The following is a 15,659-nucleotide window of genomic DNA, read 5'->3' as shown; positions in this document are numbered from 1 at the left end:
GTTTTAGCATTTTAAAATTTACATGCCCCAAACGCCTATGCAATAAATGGATACATTCTTCATGAGGCTTTATATTATTAAATACAGTCTGAGCCTCCCTTTCTTACTATTATCTAAGACATATAATGTTCCATTTAAAGCTGCAGTTACCCTTTTGTTATCTTTTTCAATTATGCAATTATTATCCTTAAAAGTAATTACATAACCTAATTTATCTAATACCCTTACTGAAAGCAAATTAAACTTTAGTTGCGGTACATACAACATTTTTATATCCTGGTTTATGTACGGACAACGTGCAAAACCTTGACCTTTCGCGTTAAGATTCCAGCCGTTTGCAAGAGATATATGTTGAGAGCTTGTAGACATTTTTATAAATTTTGTCTTATCTCTTGTGATGCAGTGGGATGCGCCACTGTCAACCACCCATAAATTATTCTTCACATCAGAGTTGCTAAACGTGGCTAGTTCAAATGCTTTCTTTGGCTTTTTTACATTCTGGCTTTTTCTTTTGCAAAACCTTGCCAAATGTCCTCTGCCTCCACAATTAAAACACTTTTTAATTGTGTATGCTGTTGAAGATAAATTCTCTTCTTCCAGGTGCTTTACTTTGCTTTGCTGGTTTCTTTCAAGCTTTGAAGATAATTTCTCTTCTTTCTTATCTTCTCTCAGCTCGTCACGCTCACGCCTTCTTCTGGCTTCTTCTAATAGCCTGCCTGTAATCTCGGTTAATGAGAGGCTTTCTTTTGGCAATACTTCCAACGAAGTCACATAGTCATCATAGCTTTGATCTAATGAAGATAATATTATGTAGACTTTTGCAGTTCATTAAATATAAGCTCTTTTTCTTGCAAATCTTGAAAAATGCTCTTCATACAGTTTAAATGAACTAACATATCTCCATTCCTCTGAAGATGCGTTCGAAAAAGCTTCCGTGTAAGATTTATATGTGCTCCTACACTGTCCCGAACATAAATCTTCCTGAGGTTCTCCCAGCAGTTTGCAGCATTTTCTTCTCCACGAATATGAACAAGCTGCTGATCACATAGAGTCAGTCCTATGATGCATAAAGCCTGCTCATTCTTCAGTTTAAAGTCTTGTAACTTTTCTTTATCATCATCATTAGCAGGATCCCAGCTACTCACATCTGGTGGGTTTGCTATAATGTCCCACAAACCTTCTCTGCGTAGAAGTAAACTACATTTCATTGACCATGAAACATAGTTTGTTCCATCCAGCCTGGATATCATGGACAGTCAGAACGTTAGCGCGCGCCAGTAGACAGCCGTCGACGAACACAGAGACAGTCCAGCTTTCCAGCTCTAACTTCCTTAATTGTACTTCTAACCCCCTTAACCTATTGCCTGCTGCATTGTGCTTAAGGAAGCCACCAAACAAGTTTACACCCAACCAACCCACACCTTAGGCTTTAATTTAGTAAATTAATTATTGTCCCTGCTTTTCATATTTTATATATAATTGAAAATAACATAGGATATAATATTGGCAGATCTGTCCACTTAGCTGTCAAAAGGACCATAGTATTTATTAAAAATCTAAACTCAAGTCATCATCAGTATAATAAGTGTCTTGAATAAACTTCAGCAATAAAATAAATAGCCTAATTAATGTCATATGTATTTATTGTTTTTATTTTAATTACACGGAGGTTACTTTGATGTTTTACATTTCATATTAAGTACTGTAGATCACCTTGAATATTTGCAAATTCAAAAGGCTGGGAGATAAATTTTGTATGTATGTATGTATGTATGTATGTATGTCTAGGTGTGTTCAGGTCTTTTCCCGTGTAAGATTAAGAGTATCTTGGCAACGTTTCGGCGAGGTCCCACTCGCTATCTTCAGGCTGGTGCTTTCGGCTTTGTGCCAGTGCAAGCAGTGTGATCGGAGCTGCTGTCTCTCTATAAATACTGGTGGGGGGGGGGGGCTGGTGTGCTGGGCTGGTTGGCTGCGCTGCTGCCTCTTGATTGGTTGATGGAGTTGATGTTGATATAATGGGCTGTGTGATGACCTTGTGAGTTTTGTTGTGGACATATCCTAGATCTTGGGCTGTAAACAGTAAATCTCCTGGTACAGCAACTTTATATCAAATCCTGTGTCAACTGTTCCCATACAGTGAGCTGCTTGGAGTTACCCACTATGGAAGAAATTCTCCATCTCCAGAGTTCCATAAACACACAGATTTTGATAGGTTTATTGTGATGAAAGTTTTTATCCAGAGGGAGTATTATTTTTTTTTCCTTTCTGATTTTAAAGTATGGGCCACTATTCCACTTATGAAGTTTAGAGCCAAGGTCAAGTTCTTGGCAAAAAGTTACATTTCCGTAACTTAATGGTGTTTGCTGTTGGAAAAATTTTATTTTTATTCTGATGGGTGAATAAGATAATACTAGTCCAAAAGTTCACAGGAACTGTTAATTGTCAGGGATTGCTATTATGGTACAAAATGACACAAGTGGGAAATCTCCGAAAAACAGGTGTCAAAACATAACTCAGTTGATTTCACAACGATAATGGATGTAATTTGATTTTTTTTTGCAACTTATGATTTCTCAGAAAAAATTACGTATGAGCCACAAATCCAGTTATGGAAAGAAATTACCAAATTTGGGTGACAAACCTTTTATATATATTGTTTATTGGCCACACACATTTCTATGCTCTTTATTGTTTAAATAAATCTAAGAAATATTATAATAATAAACCATTATTCATAATAAAAATAAAAGCCAGGTTGAATCATCTATTCCTGCAAAAGATAAGGTGGCCAATCTTCCATTAATTTAGCATCTCAAACTAGTACGTGTTTTATTATTTTAAGAATAGAGTAGAATAAAGAATAGAGAATACCTTTATTGTCATTGCATTCCACGAATACAATGAAATTTAAAAGCTACTCCAGCACAGTGCCCCAAACACTACATCACAATCACACTACAGAGTATATAATAATAATAACAATAACAATAACAATAACAATAACAACAACAACAACAACAACAACAATAATAATAATAATAATAAGCCTAGTCTAAAATCTATCTAAAACATTTAGTAAGTTAAATAGTTTAAAAATGCCACTATATACATAGGACTAAATCACAAATGCACTGTTTGATTCAAGACAATTATTTCCTTGGAAAAGAAACTGTTTCTCAGTCTATTAGTCCTCATTTTAAAACACCTATAACGTCTTCCTGATGGTAACAGTTCGAAATATGACTGTCCAGGATGAGAGTGGTCTGTGGAGATTTTTAGTGCTCTAAGAGAGGAGTCGGGTCTTCGCAATCTCTTCCAAAGAAGAAAGAGAGCAACCGATAATTTTTTGTGCTGTGTTTATAACTCTCTGGAGCATCTTCTTATTCACTGCAGAGCATCCAGCATACCACACCATTACACAGTATGCCAAAATGGTAAAAAAGTAACCAGCAACTTCTCACCCAGACCACTCTTTTTGAGCAGCCTCAGAAAGTGCAGGCACTATTGGGACTTCTTTGCAGTGGCAATGCAGTGTGGACTGAGCAAGTAAGGTTGTCGGAAATATGAGTTCCTAGAAATTTAAAACTATGAACTCTTTCCACACAATCTCCAAGACAGCAATAATCAGTCAGCAGTAAACATTTTTCTCAATCTTATAATGGACTGAATTCAAAGCAACTTTTAGCTTATCTGCTTTGTATTTTAACCCCTATAATTAAAAAAAACCTTTAACAAAACAAAGGTAATGGACATGCTTTCTCTAATTATGTTACCTTCCAAATCAGTTATCTAAGTGGTCTCCTAGAGTTGGCTTTCAACTTCTGTAACAACCATGGCTTTTGGGCATGCTTATTGGGATTAATAGGAATTGAATTTTAATGTGTTTAACTATGCTAAATTAAACTAGCTGGGAAGACTACAATGATCTGGAATCTAAAATTCAAGATGGACTCAAGCTATTAACACTGCAAGTAATTGGCATCTTTTATAACTATGCATTTTTTTAAAAATTAACAAAATGATCTAATAGTGTTATGGACATCATTAAGAACTCTTAACAAATATAAAATGAAAAAGACAAATAATAAGGCTATGAAACTATGTATAATTCTGCCAAAGGCTATGGGAAATATAAAAAGTTCAGAATTTAACGACTTGTGCTCAGCCAAACTGTATTCTCCCACATAAATTAGACCAAGGCAAATAGCATACTGATATTATGCCTCAGATCTGATACAATACTAAACATTTAATTCACAATAATATAGACAAAACATAAGATGTCTAGCATTGTGAAATACTAGATTCCATATTCATAAACACAGTGTATCTAAGAGATATCAGCTAAAAATAATATTAAATCAGACTACAGGCCTAAAAACTGTCCAGCAGTTAGAAAAATACATTTTTGTTCAGTTCAGTTAGTTATTTCCTAATAAGTATGTTTAAGCAGCTTTTTTTCCTCCCTCCCCCTCCCCCTACACAGGTAGTCCTCACTTACTGATTGCCTAAGACAGCAACCATTCACAGTTACAACAGTGATGAAAAAGTAACTTTGCCTCTATTTACAATCTTTGCAGTTCTTTAAGACAAAGGAAAGCTGAAATAAGATAATAAGCACAGTCACGATTTCGGTCATCAACTAATTTGCTTAATGGTCAAGTTACTGGTCCCAATAGATGAGGACTACCTGCATATCTTAAAAGATAATATACAGATTAAAGACCTGTTCCTCTGTCATACATCGGATCAATATATGAACAAAAAGAGTAAACTACTGAATTATTTAATAACACTCCAGTATTACTTCTTACATGGACAAAGGATTGCTGAACTTTCACATATGGACTATAGTAGAACATGTATACCTAGTACAGGTAATCATCTAATTGTCTCAGCAATTCGGACTGAGATTGCTGTCTCCAAGCGATGCGATCATAAAGTGCAAAATCATATGACTGCATTGCTTAGCAACAGCAATCTAGGCAGTCCCCATTGCCATCTTAGCCCCAAGATGTGTAAGTCGTTTAACGGGAAAAGGTGGGGTCCCAGGTAAGAACTGTAGGGGTGATGTGGGCGGATGGGGGGGGTGGAAGACACCAGAAGAACGCCAACGCAGGCCACTCACAAATCATGAGAGGCCAGGGGAGCGTCTGGGAGAATCTGCATGTGGGTGGGGGTGGGAGGTTATTGCGGGTAGTACCAAAAAAAAAAAAAAAAAGAAACTTACCAGAGTGACTTGCAACCTTTCCTAATGGTTTCCCCTTTGAGTTTGTTTGGAGGAAACCAGCAGGGAAGGTTGCAAATGACAATCATGTGACCATAGTTCCCTGCAATATTGTAACTGCAAGCTGAGCACCTGAGTGCCCAAATCAAAATCATGATCACATAGCCACAAGAATGCCGTGATGGCCAGTACCTCAAAGACCGACAGTATGTCCATTTTTTTTCAGTGTCGCTGTAACTGTGAATGGCTATTGAACAAATGGATGTAGGCTGAAAGTAAAGCACAGGCCTCTTCTGAAAAATATGAACTCCCCCCACCCCTTGGAATAACAGTGACATACACTTAGCAGTAATATAATTTTTGAGTTAAGGTTCACCTATCAATCAGCAGGAATAAAAGCCAACAGAACTAGGCCATTATAAGGAAGGCGGATGATTGTTCAGGTGATAGAATCATTTCAGAAGGAACAGGTACTTTAAGCAAATGAAGTCTGTCAGAGAATTAAAAACCACCTCTGTATTAATCCAATTAAAATTAATTTAATTCTACCCAATTAAAACATTTTTATTAATTTTAAGAAAATACAATGAATGGAACATGACGGTATAGATTAAACTTATATAATAGTTTTTAGAGGGTTATGGTGCTTGTGATTGATTTCTGTATTTTGTTTATTTACTACAAACAATTTTGTTGTTTTTAATTAGGTGAGCCGCTCAGAGTCACAAATATGAGACGGGCATCTATATACATTGAATTAATTAAATAATTGATGTTTGAGTTGGGCTTGCAATCCTGATAACGTTTGAAAAATTACCATGTTGATATGACTAGGGTGGGTGGGTGAGCAATTCCAATACCACGGTACACTATCCAGCATGAGCAAGAACACCTAGTAGAGTTGCCATTGACAGAAAAATAAAGCTAAAAGTAGTTTACAACAGGCATGAAGGCATTTGGGACTCCATGGATGGGAAAAAGGCAACCCATTAAAATTAAAAATCAAAGCCAAATGAATTCAATTGCAAACCCGTTCTATATTATTTGAGAACTAAAAAATATATAAATTTAGCAGCCATGAAAAGAGCCATTAACTGAAGAACAAAATATGCTTTAAATTCTTCAAATATACTTCAAATGGAAAAAGTAATGAGAATACACAAAGAAGTATTTCAATGTCTTGATAATTATGTTGTTTGGTTTATAAAATGAAAAATACATATTTTTAAAACTTCCCCAAATCTTCTGCAAATATTTGCAACAATGAACTGTTTTTTAATTAGTAAAAGCACTGGTCAGCCAATATTTTATTACAGTATATGGATTGCATTTGTTTACTGTAATATATTGTGTTTCACCTATCATACATTATTGCTGTATTGCATTGGCTATGGGTGTTGTTTCCACACACCATTTATAACTAGCTTGACTGAAGCAATTTATTTATCTATAACTAAATAAACAATCCATTGATTCTGCATTTTACCTTCCTTTTGCTCATTAATATTCTGTCCTCTCTCATCAATTTAGCACATGAGATGTTAGATCAGATCTGACCTTTATTTATTGATTTGTTAAATTTATTTGCCATTTATCTTGACTTGGGGGCTACTTTATGTGGCTTACAACAATAAAAAGGAAGAAACGAAGAGAGTGTAAACAGAACAGATGTAAGATAATAGAACAATGAAATAAACAGTGAAAAAGAACACAACAAGAATACATCATTATGATTACCACAAAAGTTGGGTAGAGAGCAGAACACAAGGGCAGGAAGGGGAGTCTGCCAGCATGGAACTCTCTCATTATGAGCCATGGTGGCGCAGTGGTTAGATTGCAGTACTGCAGGCTACTTCTGCTGACTGCCAGCTGCCTGCAATTTGGCAGTTCAAATCTCACCAGGCTCAAGGCTGACTCAGCCTTCCATCCTTCCGAGGTGGGTAAAATGAGGACTCAGATGGTTGGGGGCAATATGCTGACTCTGTCAACCACTTAGTGAGGGCTGTAAAAGCACTGTGAAGCGATATAGAAATCTAAGTGCTATTGCGGCTATAGCTATATGGACTCCAGGACAACTGGCAGGGCCAGGTCTTTAGGCTCTTGCAGAAGGAATTATAAAGAAAGATTCTACCTGCTCTTATCAATATTGACTTCAGTTCTTCAAGTTATTTCTAAACGGGTAGAGCATATTGGCAAGGAGAATCATTAAGACTGGGGAGACTTTAAAGTTTGCAGAATAGCAAAAACAGATTTAGAAAAAGAAACACATTACTGGATGGGTCCAAGCCAAGGAGGATTTAGTATGCAGCCTAGGCCCAGAACACTGTGTAGCTATTGTGAGGAAGAGATGGAAAGATGGGATGGATTTAGAAAGAGCTAAGTGTGTTCTGAACTGGAACACATTTTCCTGCACTTGTCAAATATAATATGTTAGGGTTTTTCTCGAGGCGCATGCTAAAATGAAGCCCATTCTGAAATGATCACAGAACAATGCTATTAAAGGTTTCCATATCAGTTGAGGCAATGTGTTGCCATCAACTTTTCACGAATACTTTATCTCAGATCAAAAGAAGATGAGAAGTATTGGAGCAATCTGTTAATTCATTGGAAGAAAGCAGGCTTTTGATAAACACATCAAAGCATTCTATTCTTTCAGTGGATTCCTATTAACACAGAAACCTAGAAATCTGCTGTCACAATGACTCACCTATAAAGATACATTCCTACCAATCATACAATATTACTAATATTCAACTGAGTATTCTTAAATGGATTTAATTCTACACTATGCATATAGCAAGGATCAATACCTATTCTAGATCAATATGAACCAAATTAACTTGAGCCAACAAGGCATTGGCACCTTTATGGCAGTCTGTTCTGCACGTTCTTATTTTCCTACTGACAAACTGTGTTCTTCCCTTTTTTTTTTTAAAGCCAGCCAGATAAAAGGGAAACTTGGTTTTTTATATGAAAGAAGTGCATCCATGTATTGTGATCCAACAATTTGAGCATAGGAGTCCAGTCCAGAGTATTTGGGTAAAAATACAAGGATATTGTGCGAGTGTGTTATAAACTGCCAAGCCAGGAAGACAATTTGGAGAATGCCCACCTGGAACAGTAATGAACACATTCAGGAGGGGAGACAGAAGCAACAGGCGATTTTATCTACTTGGACATTGGTTGAGAAAACAATATGACCAAGACTGAAAGGTTCAAAACTTCCACAGTGTTCTTGCTGATCACTTCAAATTTCTGAAGGTGAAACAAAAGTGGATCAGTGTTTCCAGATCTGATCCCAACCAAAAGGGAACAGATTGGTGGAATTCATTTTTTTTTTACTACCGTTTCTGTGGGTGTAGCTTGGTAAGCGTGGCAAGGGAAGGATACTGTAAAATGTCCAGTAAGGGGTGGTATTTGCCGGTTCTCTGAACTACTCAAAATTTCTGCTACCGGTTCTCCAGAACTGGTCAGAACCTGCTGAATAACCACCTCTGGAACAGAAGAGTTAAGAAAAGTACTCAGAAAGTTGGGGATGAAGTGACCACATGTTTCTCCATGTCAAACTCATATCCCGTTTTGATTTTATGACAAATTTTAACTGACTTGTAATTTCAGCAAAACATTCAGTAAAGTCACTCATGAAATTCTAGCAGTGAAGATGACAAAATGTGGGCATGATTATGCTAACATAAGATGAAAATGAGTTGAACTGTATGCAATAAATAAATATCAATAGCTCTGTGTCAAGATGAAGTGTCAGGTGGTGTTCTGTTATAGTCACTTTGCTATTCAATATATTTATAAATAACCTAGTTGAGGAGTTAGAAAATAAAATCATCAAATTTGTGGATGACACAAAATGGGCAGAAGCTATATCAGGAGAGGACCCAGAGCTCAAAGGAAGTAATAATTCCTTTTTATTCCATGTTAGTCAAACTACAGCCAGAACATTGAATCAAATTGTGTGGACTGTATTTTAGGAAGGACTTTTGACAGTTTGGAGAATATCCAGAGGCCAGCAACCAAGATAAGAGGTTGGGAAAAAGAAAGATTGGAAGTGTTGGGTACATTTAGCAAAGTGAAGATATAGTAGATCTGAAGGACTACAGTGTAGAAGATGGGGCAGAATTGTTTAGCTGTTTCAGAAGACAATTTCATACAAGTTATAAATGTGTTTAAATTACAAGGAAGCTGATTTTGGTAAGACACCAGGAAAAAAACATCTTAATAAGGGTCTGTTCAATAAGCTTTGAATAATTTATCTTTTAGGTTCTAGTCTGTACCTCCTCCACTTCCTCATTCAACATTATCTTAATATAAAATTAGCGATACTTTGCATCAGTACCTCAGCATGCAGAGAAGGGAAATTCACTTTTACTTCATCAAGTTCTGATAAAAAAAATTCTTCCCTTTCTCCTTCCCCCCTTTTTCTTGGGAGTAAGGAGTAGAGGAAGCAGAAAAGCCTATTGGTAATATGAGCATTTTAACCAGAGGTGGCTATGTATTGTTTCTTGGTGAATACAGTAATATTCACCTCCATCCACATTTCAATAGAGGCAATATCTGTACAACTAGAGGTGGTATTCAGCAGGTTCTGACCAGTTCTGGAGAACTGGTAGCGGAAATTTTGAGTAGTTCGGAGAACCAGCAAATACCACCTCTGACTGGAGATTTTACAGTATCCTTCCCTTGCCACGCCTACCAAGCCACGCCCACAAAACCAGTAGTAAAAAAAAAATCCCACCACTATTTATTAATATCAATATTTTATATAGATATTTTTGCACTGGTCAGAAGCAAGCTTATTTCTCTGAAAAGTTCACTTTGGCTATTTCCTAAAGAAACCAACTTAATTGCTTTAATGAGGTATCTTTTGGAGAGTCTCCCAATAAAAAAAATCAATATACTATATTCAGCTTTTCCTTCTAAAATTCTGTTCTCATGGTGCCAGGCCACAAAATCCCACAAGAGGTGAACTGTGGTTGCCTTAGCAACCAGCTGTTTTACGTTCCTCAGTTTAATTAGATATTAACAGAAAGAAAAATACAAGTTAAGGGTATGTGTAATGGTTAAAAAAAATGCCAGTTAATTCCTAAAAACATGAGAACTGGGGAAAAAAACTGTAGAAATCAATCTTGGATGTCCTACTGCTCTTCATGATTGTACAACAATTAACTGAAAGGATACTTTTGCAAGACTTAATTTTTATTAAGAACGTTTAGTATTTCTTTGTCTTATTTTTTTAATGAGACATTTTAAACTTCATGACTGCAGAGGCAATTATATTACTAGACCACCAACAGACAGCAAGAACTGTTGCTTCCACACCGTGTCTCCTGGGGAAAAATCCACTTCTTGCTTTTCACGCACTCATTCAAACTTGTATACAATTATTATTTTTTAAATTCTCTGTTTGGTGCAGGGAGGGAACCCACTTTGTTGCCAAGAAACAGAAGAGGCTCTCAATCACATGCATCCAACTGGATGCCAAGCAACGCAAATGGGACTGCCACCTGCCATGACTGCCCAACCAGGCTGTGTGACTTTTGCCAAGATGGATACTTGGCTTTATATTCCAACTCAAAGAAATGCTTGGCCAACTGCATTGGCTCTTGCATAGAGGAGGAAAGTTCATGAAATAATAGTCTAACCAATAGCTCAGCAGAAAAGCATTGTGGGTACATCTGGACTTGCTTGCATTAGAGATGGATGTGTGCTTCTACAGCACTGTAGTGAGATATGGGTTCACAACTCTGATTATTATTAAACTCTGTGTGATCTTGGGAAAGTCCTTATCCATTCTTCTTTCATAAAAGCATAGGGCTGGAAAGGACCTTGGAGATCTTTCAATCCAACCCCCTCCTCAAGACAGGAGCCTTATACCATCCCAGTCAAATGGCTGTCTAGTCTATTTTTGAAAATCTCCAGTGATGGAGTACCCACAACTCCAGGAAGCAAGCTATTCCAATGATTAATTGCTCTGTCAGAGCAATTCTACTTCTTTTTAGGTTGGATCTCTCTTTAACAAGCTTCCACCCATTACTTCTTGTCCTGTCCTCTGAGGTCTTAGGAAATAAGATAATCCCCTTGTCTTTATGACAGCCCCTCAAGTATTGGAAAACTAGTATCATCTAATCCAGTGGTTCCCAAACTTTTTCAGTCCACCGCCCCATTGGTGCTATAAACTCATCCTCATCCAGGGGTGGGATTCAAATTTCTGTGGGCGTGGACTAATTTGAGGGTGTGGCTTGCTGGTCACATGACTGGGTGGACGTGGCTTGTTGGTCACATGATGGCTGGCGTGGCTTGCTGGCTGGGCATGGCTTGCTGGTCACATGATTGGGTAGGTGTGACCTGGTGGTCATGTGACTGGGTGGGCGTGGCCAGGTGACTGGCAAACCAAATACATGTGGTCCTCACTTAATGGCCGGTTGCTTAGCAAGTGTTCTAATTTATGACTGGTCTCATCTGAGATACTTGACCTGTTTTTGGAGTTTTGACAGCCATGCACACACATACACACACACTCCCTTCTAACCCTGCTGGAGCAGGTCATTGCACTAGAATTGGCAAAGCATCTCTGATTAGATTCTAGCAGTGAATAAAATCTAATCAGAGATGCTTTGCCGATTCTTGTTGATTTGTTTTATTTGTATCTCGTTATTTTATGTTGCTGAGTTGCATTGACATGTGTGTCCCTTCTTGTGTACAACCCAGAAGCTTTTGTGATTCTTTGCAGCAAAAATTACCGACCTCTGGCTTTGCTCTACTTTTCAAACATGCCGACACTGCTGCGTTCTAGGTGCCGGCCCCGCAGGTCCACCCCATTGAGCCCACTGCATTGGAGGGACCTGCCCAAGCAAGTCAAGTCAATGGGGTGAGCCTGAGAGAGGGAAAGAGAGAGAAAGAAAAGAGAGAGAGGGAAGGAAGAAAAGAAAGAGAAAAGGGAAAGAAAGAAAAAGGGACAAAGACAGAGGGGGGGATGGAAGGGACAGAAAGAAAAAGAAATAAAGGAGGGAGGGAGGGAGTAGAAAGATAATGAGATATCTATTCTAGTCCAATCACCTGCTCCAGCAGGGTTAGAAGGGTGTGTGTGTGTGTGTGTGTTCTCCTTGTAATTTACCACTATATTTTGGTTTTGCCTTCTTCAGAATTGGCACTGTAATTAATACATTGGGGAAAAGTAATTTTTAGGGTGGAGATCTGGTCCAATGGATCCTGTTGAAAGCCTCAACAAAATGTGAGAGCTTCCTGGTAGTCTTGACCATGTTTTGTCCACAAAACCTTTAATAGAAGCCAAAGATGTTTCAATGTGCTGGCAAAGATGTTTCAATGTGGAAAAGGGCCTCAGTCTAAACTAGGCCTCATTTCAATCTGAAGCATCAGGTCTCTCTCTCTCTCTCAATCTCTCTCTCTCTCTCTCTCTCTCTCTCTCGCCCCCCCCCCTCCCAGACTGGCTTTGCTCTACTTTCCCAATGTGCCTGCGGGGCTGGTGCTTCGAACATGGATGGATGGATAGAGAGAGAGAGAGACAAACAGACAGAGAGAGACAGGTAGGTAGGTAGGTAGATAGATAGATTGGTAGGTAGATAGATAGATAGGCAGGCAGACCTTTTGAATGAATGTATGAATAGGTAGGTAGGTAGGTAAGTAGATTGGTAGATAAGTAGGTAGGTAGGTAAATCTATATTGGTAGACAGACAGACAGACATTTTGGATGGATGGATGGATGGATGGATGGATGGATGGATGGATGGATGGATAGATCGATCGATCTGTATTGGTAGATAGGTAGGTAGAAAGGCAGACAGACAGACAGGCAGACCTTTTGTATGTATGTATGTATGTATGTATGTATGTATGTATGTATGGACAGACGGACAGACAAACAGAAAGAAAGAAAGAATGCAACAGCAGTGACACTTTGAGAGTTAGTAGAGCAAAGCCAGAGTGGGAATTGAAGTCCACACAAGTTGCCAAGTTTGAATATATCAACCCAGCCATTCTGGTTTAGAGTTTAGCATGCTGTTTGATTCCGGCTTAGTCAATGAATAAACCATGGCTAAGATCTTCCTGCTCCTTAATGCAGCTGCCCCCTCTGCCCCTTCTCCAGCCCCCTTTGGCATCCAATTTTACAATGCCAACCTCCCCGGGGCAGCAATGCAGCCGACCTCACCCTCTTTGCTTCAACCCAAGGTCCACTTCCATTGGGCCAAGCAAGGGGAGGTACTCTGCACACGCTCAGAGACTCCCAACTTCAGTGAAGTGTTCCGCCCATCTTTGTGCTCCGCCTGGGAGGAGGAAGGCATGCGGAAGCAGCCCAGACCAGCGGAGGCGGAGGGAACGATCGCTTGGAAACTAAGCAAGCAAGCAAGCGCGGGGCTCGGTCGGAAGAACCAAGCTGCAGAGGGAGGCTAGTTTCTAGGTCCAGGACGGCCATGTAGAACCGAACCGAGCCACACGCCTTGGAGAGCCGCAGCTGCACCCACCTGCATCCTGCACGCAAGCCCGGCTGGCTGGAGAGGCGGAGGCTGGGTGGGCGCTATGCGCTCCTTTGTTCTCCTCCGTGGAAGGGGGCCCTAACGCCGGACCACCCACCCCTTCCACTGTGCGTGTTGGGAGGGTTTTGCTTTCGGGCCTTCTGGCATGCCTCTGCCGCTTCCACTGGAGAGGGCAGCCTGCAAGCTAAGGCGCCCTCTTTCCACTACCTCCCACCTCTTCCCCCCAGGCTTGGCAAGGCTCACCATGCGCAGATTCCACATTCGAGGTGCCCACTACGGAGCGATGAAACAGTCAATGGGCTGCGTGGCCAGAAGTCAGTGAGCCTGCGGGGCCGGCGCCTTGAACGCCCCCCTGCCACCTCTTAGCGCCCTCCTGCCGGCCCCCTTGCCTCTTACCACCCCGCTAAGGCATCCCCCCCCAGGGGGCAGTACCACCCACTTTGGGAACCACTGCTCTGATCCTTCTCTTCAATAGGCTAGAAATACCTAGCTCCCTCAACCATTCATCATACAGTTTAGCCTCCAGACTCTTTATCATTTTTGTTGCTCTTCGACATTTTCCGGGGTTTCAGTATCTTTTTTGTATCATAATAATCAGAACTGGACACAATATTCCAAATTTGGTCTCGCCTGTGAGGTGTAAATTGATACTATCATTTCTCATTATCTTGACGCTATCCCTCTGTTGATGCAGCCTAGGACTGCATTGGTTTTTCTGGCAGATGCAGGACATTGCTGGCTCATACTTAAGTGAGACACCTAGATCCTTCTCACGGTTACTACTGTTGAGCCAGGCACCACTTATTTCTATACCCATTCATTTGTTTTTTTCCTGCTAAATGCAGGACTTTACTTTTCTTACCACTGGACTGCATCTTGTTACTTAAGGCCCAATGTTCAAGTTTGTCCCTTTCTGGATCTTGAGCCTATCTTCCAAAGTGTTAGCACTTCCCTCCAGCTTGGTGTCATCTGCAAATAGGATGAGTTCCCCTTCTATCCTTTCATCTAGATCATTTATAAAGAAGTTGAAGAGTACTGGGCCCAAGACCAAGCTTTGACGTACCCCACTGCATGCTTCCAGGTTGATGTAGTTCCATTGAGGACTAGCAGCTGAGTGTGGTTGGTCAGCCAATTGCAAATCCATCTGGTGGGGGTACTATCTATCCCACATTGTTTTATCTTACCAAGAAATAGATTGTGGTCTACTGCAGTGGCCCCCAACCTTTTTTGTCCCACGGCCCAGTACTGGCATCACAAAATGATCCACGGACCGGGACCGGCATCAGCACGCACGACCAAGGCAAGGCGAGCCGAGCGACCGGCCAGCCAGCCTTCCCCCGCTTCTCCCCGCCACCTTCAACTCCTCCTTTGTACCTTTGTCAATGTGCTTTTCGGGCTCTTTCTTAATCTCCTCCTAACGCGAGACTCCACCGCCATCGGGACGGCTCTTCGTTCGAAGCCGCCCCGCCTCGACGAAACTATGGCGCGAGGATTCCTTCAGCACCCAAACGCCGCTTTCCAACTGACGACCGACAAGCTCACCAGGATGCACTTTCTCAAGCGCCGTCGAAACAAGATGGCGGCGCCCACTTCTTTGTGGCCCAGTAAAAAATGATCCACGGACCAGTACTGATCCACTAATATAGTGTACTTTATTTAAAAAATGCAATAAGATTTGTTTGGCATGATCTGCTTTTAAGAAACCCATGCTGGCTTCTAGTAATCACCTTGTTTGTTTTTTGGTGCTCACAAATCATCTGTTTAATTATCTTTTCCAGGATTTTCCCAGATATTGATGTCAACAACCATAGCAATAGTACTTAAGATTCATACACGGTTTCACAGTGCTTTACAGCACTCTCTAAGCAGTTTACAAATATCAGCATATTGCCCCCCCAAATCTGGGTCCTCATTTTACCAACCTCGGA

At 40.1% G+C, this 15,659-nt stretch overlaps 1 protein-coding gene across 1 annotated transcript in view; it reads right to left on the bottom strand.

Annotated features, from left to right (window-relative positions):
- SLX4IP (SLX4 interacting protein) overlaps positions 1-15,659 on the bottom strand; it is a 99,209-nt gene that overhangs the window by 44,073 nt on the left and 39,477 nt on the right. The window lies entirely within an intron of this gene.

This window comes from Notechis scutatus, chromosome 1 (genome assembly GCF_049901735.1).
Source record: "Notechis scutatus isolate UNSWTSFEM ecotype Mainland chromosome 1, rNotScu1.2, whole genome shotgun sequence".
Classification (NCBI taxonomy): domain Eukaryota; kingdom Metazoa; phylum Chordata; class Lepidosauria; order Squamata; family Elapidae; genus Notechis; species Notechis scutatus.
The sequence above is the reverse complement of the archived record's forward strand: the minus strand, read 5'-3'. Positions and strand labels throughout refer to the sequence as shown.